General features: G+C 60.6%; 1 pseudogene; it reads right to left on the minus strand.

The window, feature by feature from the left end:
* Positions 1 to 7,329: 7,329 nt before the first annotated feature.
* LOC111824781 lies at positions 7,330 to 7,448 on the minus strand (annotated as a pseudogene).
* Between the last annotated feature and the right edge of the window lie 762 nt (positions 7,449 to 8,210).

Raw genomic sequence — 8,210 nt, forward strand, 5'->3', positions numbered from 1 at the left:
TTCTGTGGTCCAGGGCGAGAGCCCGAAGGGTGTGAGCTGTGGGCTGGGCGGGCCCCCCCCCCCGAAGGTGTGAGCGTGGGCTGGGCGGGTTCCCCCAAAGGTGTGAGCCTGGGCTGGGGGGTCCCCCCCCGAAGGTGTGATTGTGGGCGGGGGGGTCCCCCCCCAATGTGTGAGCGTGGGCGGGCGGGTCCCCCCCCAATGTGTGAGCGTGGGCAGGGCGGGTCCCCCCGAATGTGTGAGCGTGGGTGGGTGTGGGTGGGGACCCGGGACAGGGCAGCCAGTCCAGGAGAGGATTTGCGAGGCTGTGTCCCTGCGAGGCAATGTAAACTCTCTCTTAGCCCTTTTTTAATACATTTTTATTGATTTCAGAGAGGAAGGGAAAGGGAGAGAGAGAGAGAATCAGTGATGAGAGAGAATCATTGATCGGCTGACTCCCGAGTGACTCTCCCTCTCCCTTCTTCTCTGAAATCAATAAAAATGTATTAACAAAAAGAATCGGACTTTGCAGATGCCATTACTCAGGGAATCAGGAGGAGAGCAGCCTGGATTCAGGGTGGATCCAGAGACCCTGGGAGGGAGGCCCCAGGAAGGGGGGACGGAGACTGGAGTCACACATCTCCAGGCCCAGGACTCACCTGGTGGAGCCCCGGAGGGAACCGCCCGGCCTCGGTCTCAGACTCGCCTCCAGGCTGTCTGAGAATAGCGTCTGTGAGCCCGTGGTACCGGCCCAGGCGTCACCTCGGAGCTGTGAGCAAGCAGGAGGAACGGAGGGTACTTGGGGACTGGGTCGGTCGATGAGCGGTCCTGGAAAAGAACAGGATTTGTGTCTGATGGGTCAGCAGCTTCTGGAATGAATCAATCGATGGAAATTTCCAGAAGCCCTGCTAAAAGCCTCTGCCTGAACCTACTCCCCAGGGCCAAGAGCATGGGCAAAGCTTCCGTCTCATTTACTGCGGCAAAGTGGGCACTGGGTGGGGTCCAATGGCCATATCAGAGCCGAGGCCTAGTGGCCCGTTCCCCTCTCATAGCCTCAGTTTCTCCGTCTGTAAAATGGGCGGGGAAATGGGTGTGAGGTGCTTTGTGTCAACGCCAGGGACCAGGGTGGCTCGTGGTTACCAAGTTGAGTTTCTATGCAGACGGGTTTCCAGGTGCTGACAACGGGTAGAGGCTGAGGGCGCACGAGGCTCAGCTGGACCCGCCCAGCCAAGTCCAGGTGAGGGGCTGACCTGGGCATCTGAGGCTGGGCTTTTCCGTTCTAGCCCTCTGCGATGGCACATGCATCTGTGTGCTTCCCTGGTCAGGCCTGCCTCCTCCTCCAGGCTGCCCTCCAGAGCTGAGCAGAGCCTGGCACAGTTGGCAGCTCCTTCAGGGCACTGAACACCTGCAGGGCTGAGAGCCTTCCTGTGGGCGGGCGGCCAGCTCTGCCTGCTCCAGGGTCTCCTCAGGCCTGGCCTCCCCCCTGCACAGGTGGTGGGCGGGGCAGAAGCTGCTCCTGTGGCTGGAGCCTGCTGCCCCTGGGAGGAACTTCTGAGTCCACCTTTAGTTTTATTTATTTATTTTTAAATATATATATATATATATATATATATATATATATATAATATTTTTATTGATTTCAGAGAGGAAGGGAGAAGGAGAGAGAGAAACATTAATAATGAGAGAGAATCATTGATCAGCTGCCTCCTGCACGTCCCCTACTGGAGATGGAGCCTGCAACTCGGGCATGTGCCCCGACCGGGAATTGAACCCTGACCTCCTGGTTCATAGGTCGACGCTCAACCACTGAGCCACGCCAGCTGGGCTGAGTCCACCATTAGCCTGCCTCCCACCCACAGCTCACCTTTCTCCTGGGCATTTCTGGGGTGGGTGGTCCAGGCTGGACCAGCACAGAGGCCTGGCGGGAGGAGAGACGTGACCCTCTTCTCCCAAACATGACTGTGAATGCACATCGTACAGGGACAAGAAATCCGCTGGAGAACAAGCTGGCGTGGCCACCGTCCACGGATGCAGGGCATAGGTAGCAGGTGTCTGCCCGGAGGAAGGAGGGAAGCCAGCTCGGAGGGCGGGCAGGTCGTGGGGCCCAGGGCGGGTTAACGAGCCTGGTTGGGTGAGCCAGACCAGCACTGGTGTGAGGTAACTCTCCCACCCCCACCCAGGGGGCAGCCCCAGGGAGCAGGCGACACCAGGACTCGTCGGCACTGATGACAGCCAGCACCTGGGTGTCGACTGTTTACTCCGTGCTTGGTCCATCTGTCCATCCGTCCGTCCATCCACCCGCCCATACATCCGTCCATCTGTCCGTCCGTCCATCCACCCGCCCATACATCCGTCCATCTGTCTGTCCGTCCACCCGTCTGTCCCCGCTGATTGAGAAGCACTCTGTTCAAGAACCTGAGCGAGGTGTGGGGTCTATGGAGGGGGACGGGCAAGAGATACCCCAGGAATGAAGGTGGGGTCTGTGCCCAGAAGCCTCACAATGATGAGAGGAGGCCTCGCTCGGTGGAGGGAGCCCCGGGAGTGTGGTCTGGCACCCCGTTCACCGAGGGGGTGCAGCTGTGGCTGGGGGCGGCCTGCGCCAACTCAGCAGACCTGCACCTGCGTGGCTATTTTTGTATAAAAGCTGGAAAAAGCTCTCCATCTGCTGGTCTGCAGTGGCCAGGTCTGTGTCCTTGAACAAGTCCACGCCCTTCCGGATGGCAGCCGTCCCAGGTGAAAGGGGGTGTGTGTGGCCACAGCTCCTCCAGGGGTGTCAGTCACGCAGGTGGGAGCATTTTCCGGAGCGCATCGGCGGTAACCTGACGATGTGTCCGTTACGCGGTGTGTGAATTTTCCCTAAAAAACAAACAAATACCCAACTCTGTTAATGATATGCATGCTAAGGTGTCCTGGGGTGAAGACTACTGAAGTGTGCAACTGGCTCTGAGATGCGTTAAAAAAAAAGATGGATTTGTGGACAGAGGGTGGATCACCTGAGACAGGTAATAAAGCTACAGGCGCGTGGTCACCGTGGAACCTCAGGGTGGGTGCGTGGGGGTTCACGTACACTTTTCTGCATGTTTGAATATTTTCATAAAAAGTTGAGGGGACCCTAGCCGGTTTGGCTCAGTGGATAGAGCGTCAGCCTGCAGACCAAAAGGTCCCAGGTTCAATTCTGGTCAAGGGCACATGCCTGGGATTTGGGCTCAATCCCCAGTACGGGGTGTGCAGGAGGCAGCCGATCCATGATCCTCTCTCATCATGGATGTTTCAGTCTCTCTCTCCCTCTCCCTTCCTCTGCGAAATCAATAAAAATATATTTAAAAAAAAAGTTGAGGGGACATCCCCAGTGCAGAATGTCAGTTTCCCTGACACGTCCCGCACCCCAGGCCCCAGACCCATTGCCTGTCGCCATCACAGTGTGTATCAACCAGTGACTGCATTTCTTTTTTTTTTTTTTAATATATTTTATTGATTTTTTTTACAAAGAGGAAGGGAGAGAGATAGAGGGTTAGAAACATCGATGAGAGAGAAACATCGATCAGCTGCCTCCTGCACATCTCCCACTGGGGATGTGCCCACAACCCAGGCACATGCCCTTGACCGGAATCGAACCTGGGGCCCTTCAGTCCGCAGGCCGACGCTCTATCCACTGAGCGAAACCGGTTTCGGCGACTGCATTTCTTTTTAAAAATATATATTTGTATTGATCTCAGAGAGGAAGGGAGAGGAGAGAGAGAGAAACATCAATGAGGAGAATCACTGATTAGCCGCCTCCCACATGCCCCCCACTGGGGACTGAGCCCGCAACCTGGGCATGTGCCCTGACCAGGAATCAGACCGTGACCATAGGTCAGTGCTCTAACACTGAGCCACGCCAGCTGGGCCCGTGACATCATTTCAATAAGTTTCCCTCACTTGGACCCCCTCCCAGCCCCTGGCCGGCCGTGTAGATAACCAGAGAACCGGCCAGTCCCCGCGCCACACCCGTGGGGAGTCCAGCACGTTTCCTAAGATATCCCACGAGTCCCTGAGAGGACGTGACCATCTTTCCATAGTAAGGACTCGCGTGTCCTCCCTGCCCAAACTCGGGCATCAGTCTTCATCGGGGGGCACCCCGGGGCCACTGATGGCTCTGGGATGGCGTCCCTCACAGCCCGGTGCCCCCAGGGGACACTGGAAGGCGGCCCAGGGGGCGGATGGCTGGGCCTCCCCAGGAGGGAGCTGTCCTTCCTATGTGACAGCTCAGGGTCCCCCAAAGCACAGATGTGAAAGCTTCCCGGCCTCCTTAGGCCTGGGACTGGGGCTGCGCACCCCACGCCAGCTGTGCACAGGGATCAGGCTGGCCCGGCGGGCCTGGTCAGTAAGGCTGGGACCCATCACCGAGCAGGACCCAGCCTCTCTCTGCAACCGGAAATGTGAGAGACTGGGAGTGGGTGGGCTTCCCCCCGGGACCCCCACTCTCTCACACAAAGGGCTGCTGCGTCTCCCCGGCCATAGAACGGTCAGTGGCTGAACTCCGGCGGCCGGAGCTCTTTAAAGGAAAAACACCCCGGCCCTGGCTACCGGGGATCAGGAGGCAAGCGCACCCGGCTGGCGGCTCAGTACACGGAAGGTTGTGGGTTTGACTCGGCACCTACCTAGGTTGCGAGTTGGGGTGCGTGTGGGAGGCAACCAATAGATGTTTCTCTCTGACATAGATGTTTCTCTTTCTCTCTAAAAAGGCAATAAGCCCCGGCTGGTTTGGCTGAGTGGATAGGGCGTCGGCCTGCACACTGTAGGGTTCCCGGTTCCATTCTGGTCAAGGGCACATGCCTGGGTTGCGGGCTCGATCCCCAGTGTGGGGCGTGCAGGAGGCAGCCGATCCATGATTCTCTCTCATCATGATGTTTCTCTCTCCCTCTCCCTTCCTCGCTGAAATCAATACAAATAGACTTAAAAGTAAATAAATAAAAAGCAATAAAAAAATGAAACAGAAAACACCTTGGACACCTGATAGACACCGTTTCCAGAGCTGAAGCCAGAGACCCACGGGGCGTGACTATGGCGCAGAGCAAAGCGGAGGGAGCCCAGGTTGGCCCTGACCCTGGTGCTGATTCCATGGCCGCCAGGCCGCCCTCTGGGCTCAGGCTCAGCAGCTTCTGCGCAGGCCCTTCGGTGCCTGTGATGGGGCGGGGCCAGCCGCGGAGGGGCGCGCCTGCTGCCACCGAAGCCCTGGCTTCTCTCCTCTCTTCCCCCCTCCCCTCCCCTCCCCCCCTCCCTCTCAGGCGCTTTACTGGGGTGGGGCTGCCCACTGGCCTGCAGGCCCCTCAGGATGCAGGGGAGTCCCAGCCCCCGTGCCTCCCAGAGCTGCCCCTGGGCGCAGCCATGGACACTCATGATAAACAGGACTCCCTTCTCCACTGAGACAAAGGGAAGTGCGGTTTGTGCGTGTTGGGCGCTGTGCTTCCTTCCCTGCAGCCCCTGCACTTGGGTCTCCGTCTGCGGGCCCTCCTTGCCGGCCATGTGAGTGGCCCCTGGGGGACGTAGGGCTCCCCCTCAGCCCCTGACCCGGGGCGCCGGCTCTGCCCCACAGGCTGTGGGCGGTCAGGCATCGCGCCCGGCTCTCCCGTGGCCCAGTCTGGCACCTGCCACCGGAGCGCTCGGGACACGCTGGGTGAAACCAGTGGGAGCCCGTGTGCTGGGCTCCTCCGGACGCCAGGGCCCCGCGAGCCGCAGGAGCCCCAGGAGGCCGGAGGGCCGCGTTTACACTCCGCCTGGAGCAGGGCCCTCAGCCTCGGCTCCATCAGGCTGCTCCGAGTCTGCTCCAGCCCCGCCCCCAGGCCTGGGGCTGCCCGCTGAGCTCTCCCAGCTTCGGCTGGAACCCGGGTCAGAAGAGATGAGGGCCTCGGCAGTGGGAAGCCCGAGGATGGAGACAGCAGGCCGGGCGGGGACCACTCCCACCAGGCCTTCCCGGACGGAGGGGCACTCACCCAGGAGCCAGGAAGCCCGCGGCCACTCCGGGTTGGAGGAACCCACGGGCGGCTGCAGGGGGTGGGGTGCAGGGCAGGCCCTGACCCAGGTTCGGAGCCGCCCCTGTGGCACAGCGGGCACAGGACCCGGGCTCACCCACAGGGCTGGTGGCCACCGGCGTGCTTGGAGGACTGCAGCCGCGTTGCTCCCGGGCCCTGGTCCTCCAGGTTTATGCGGAGGGAACGGTTTCGCCGAGCGGCCCGCTGAGCTGCCCACGCGGAGCACAGCCCTCAGCTCTGCTCCTGTCTGCGAAGGGGCAAGCGCTGCATTCTCCAGCCGAGCCGGCTCCTCCAGGAAGCGGACTGGCAGGGCCCCGCTGCAGCGTCCGCGACAGGGGCTGGCGAGCCTCTCAGAGCCGCTGAACAGGAGGGAGGACGGACGGACGGACGTTCAGGGCAGCTCAGCCACAGGGCGCTCGCTGACTGGGAGACCCTGGGTGAGGGTGCTCCAGCCGCTGCCCTAAGTGAGGGGGCCTTGCCGCCTTGCCAGTTCAGGAGGCTGGGGGTGAGGGGATGAGCTGGCCTTTCCCAGCACCCCGCTCCTTCCTGCCCGAGGACTTCTGCCTGCAGGGCTCACCTTCAGCTTTGCTCCTTCCTAGTCTTTTTATATAATATATACATTGATTTCAGAGAAGAAGGGAGAGCGAGAGAGAGATAGGAACATCAATGATGAGAGAGAATCATGGATCAGCTGCCTCCTGCACTCCCCCTACCGGGGATGGAGTCCGCAACCAGGCATGTGTCCTTGACTGGAATCGAACTGGGGACCCTTTAGTCCGCAGGCCGACACCCTATCCACTGGGCCACACTGACTAGGGCTCTTTCCTAGTCTTTAGGTCTCCTCTGACTTGCCTGCCTTGTGCTGCACCCCTGCCCCTGGCCGCTGCCCATGGCATCATCCTGCCTCAGTCTCTGCGTGGCGCTGCAGGAGCAGGGACCCTGTTATCCTGTTTGTCAACGCCTGTCGGCTTATTGTGGGGACCACTCCAGCTCCATGAACAGTTGTTGAGAGAATAGAAGGCCAGGCACTAAGGTCTAAAGGGAGTGGTGGCAGGGGCTGGGGACGGCTTGGGCTGAGGCCACATGAAGGAGGTAAGACTCTTGACCACACACGGGAAGGGGGCATCGTAGGTTTAGGTTTCTTGACTGAGCTGAGTCACAGGCAGAGGAAGGCGGCCAGGGCGGCGGCACCTCCCCCGTCCAGCGCACCACGGTGGTCACAGCTGCCATGCCCAGCCCTGGGTGGCGGTGAGGGGCGGTGACATCCGAAGGGCAGTGTGGCTGAGTCACCGCGGGCCTGTGGAGGGGCCGTCTGACTCTGAGCCATGCCTCTCCCTCCGCCCGGGAGTGCTGTGTCACCACAGAGAGCCTCTTGGCAGCAGCCCTTTGCATTTTGATTTTTTATTAAACTGGTAAGAACAGATACTACACTTGATCTTAGCCAAAAGGCCGAGAAGCGATGCATTTTTATTTTTTATTTATCTTATTGATTTTTTACAGAGAGGAAGGGAGAGGGATAGAGAGTTAGAAACATCGATCAGCTGCCTCCTGCACACCCCCTACTGGGGATGTGCCCACAACCAAGGTACATGCCCTTGACCGGAATCAAACCTCAAGGAATCGAACCTGGGACCCTTCAGTCCGCAGGCTGACCCTCTATCCACTGAGCCAAACCGGTCAGGGCGCCCTTTGCATTTTTAAAGGGAAGCAACGTAACTGGGCCTCCCGTGGAAGTCCAGCAGCACGTGCTTCCTGGTGACTGCGGCCGGCCCGGGGATGGGCGGTAACTCTGCAGAGGCAGCCCGGTCCAAGCAAGCAGGGGTGGGGGGCTGGCCCGGACCCCTCAGGCGAATGATGCCCCCGGCCCTGCACTTGGGCCTCGGCGGCAGCTGGGGTGGGTGGGTGTCCACGCCGGTGGCCGACAAAGCAAGCTGCGCCTTGTCCGCTGAATCAGCGGACTCCCGGCTGCTGAGTCAGGCCTGCGGAGCCGGGCGCAGCGGGGCGAGGCCCAGGGGCTCGGCGCTCTGACGGGCCGCCCTTCTCCGGGCGGGAGGTCAGGCTCTGCAGCCCCGGTGCTCGGTGGCGAGGGCGGGAGGTCCGGTTCTGCAGCCCCGGTGCCCGGTGGCGAGGGCGGGAGGTCTGGCTCTGCAGCCCCGGTGCCCGGTGGCGAGGGCGGGAGGTCTGGCTCTGCAGCCCCGGTGCCCGGTGGCGAGGGCGGGAGGT

The sequence above is a fragment of the Myotis lucifugus genome, unplaced genomic scaffold (genome assembly GCF_000147115.1).
Source record: "Myotis lucifugus unplaced genomic scaffold, Myoluc2.0 scaffold_6830, whole genome shotgun sequence".
NCBI lineage: Eukaryota > Metazoa > Chordata > Mammalia > Chiroptera > Vespertilionidae > Myotis > Myotis lucifugus.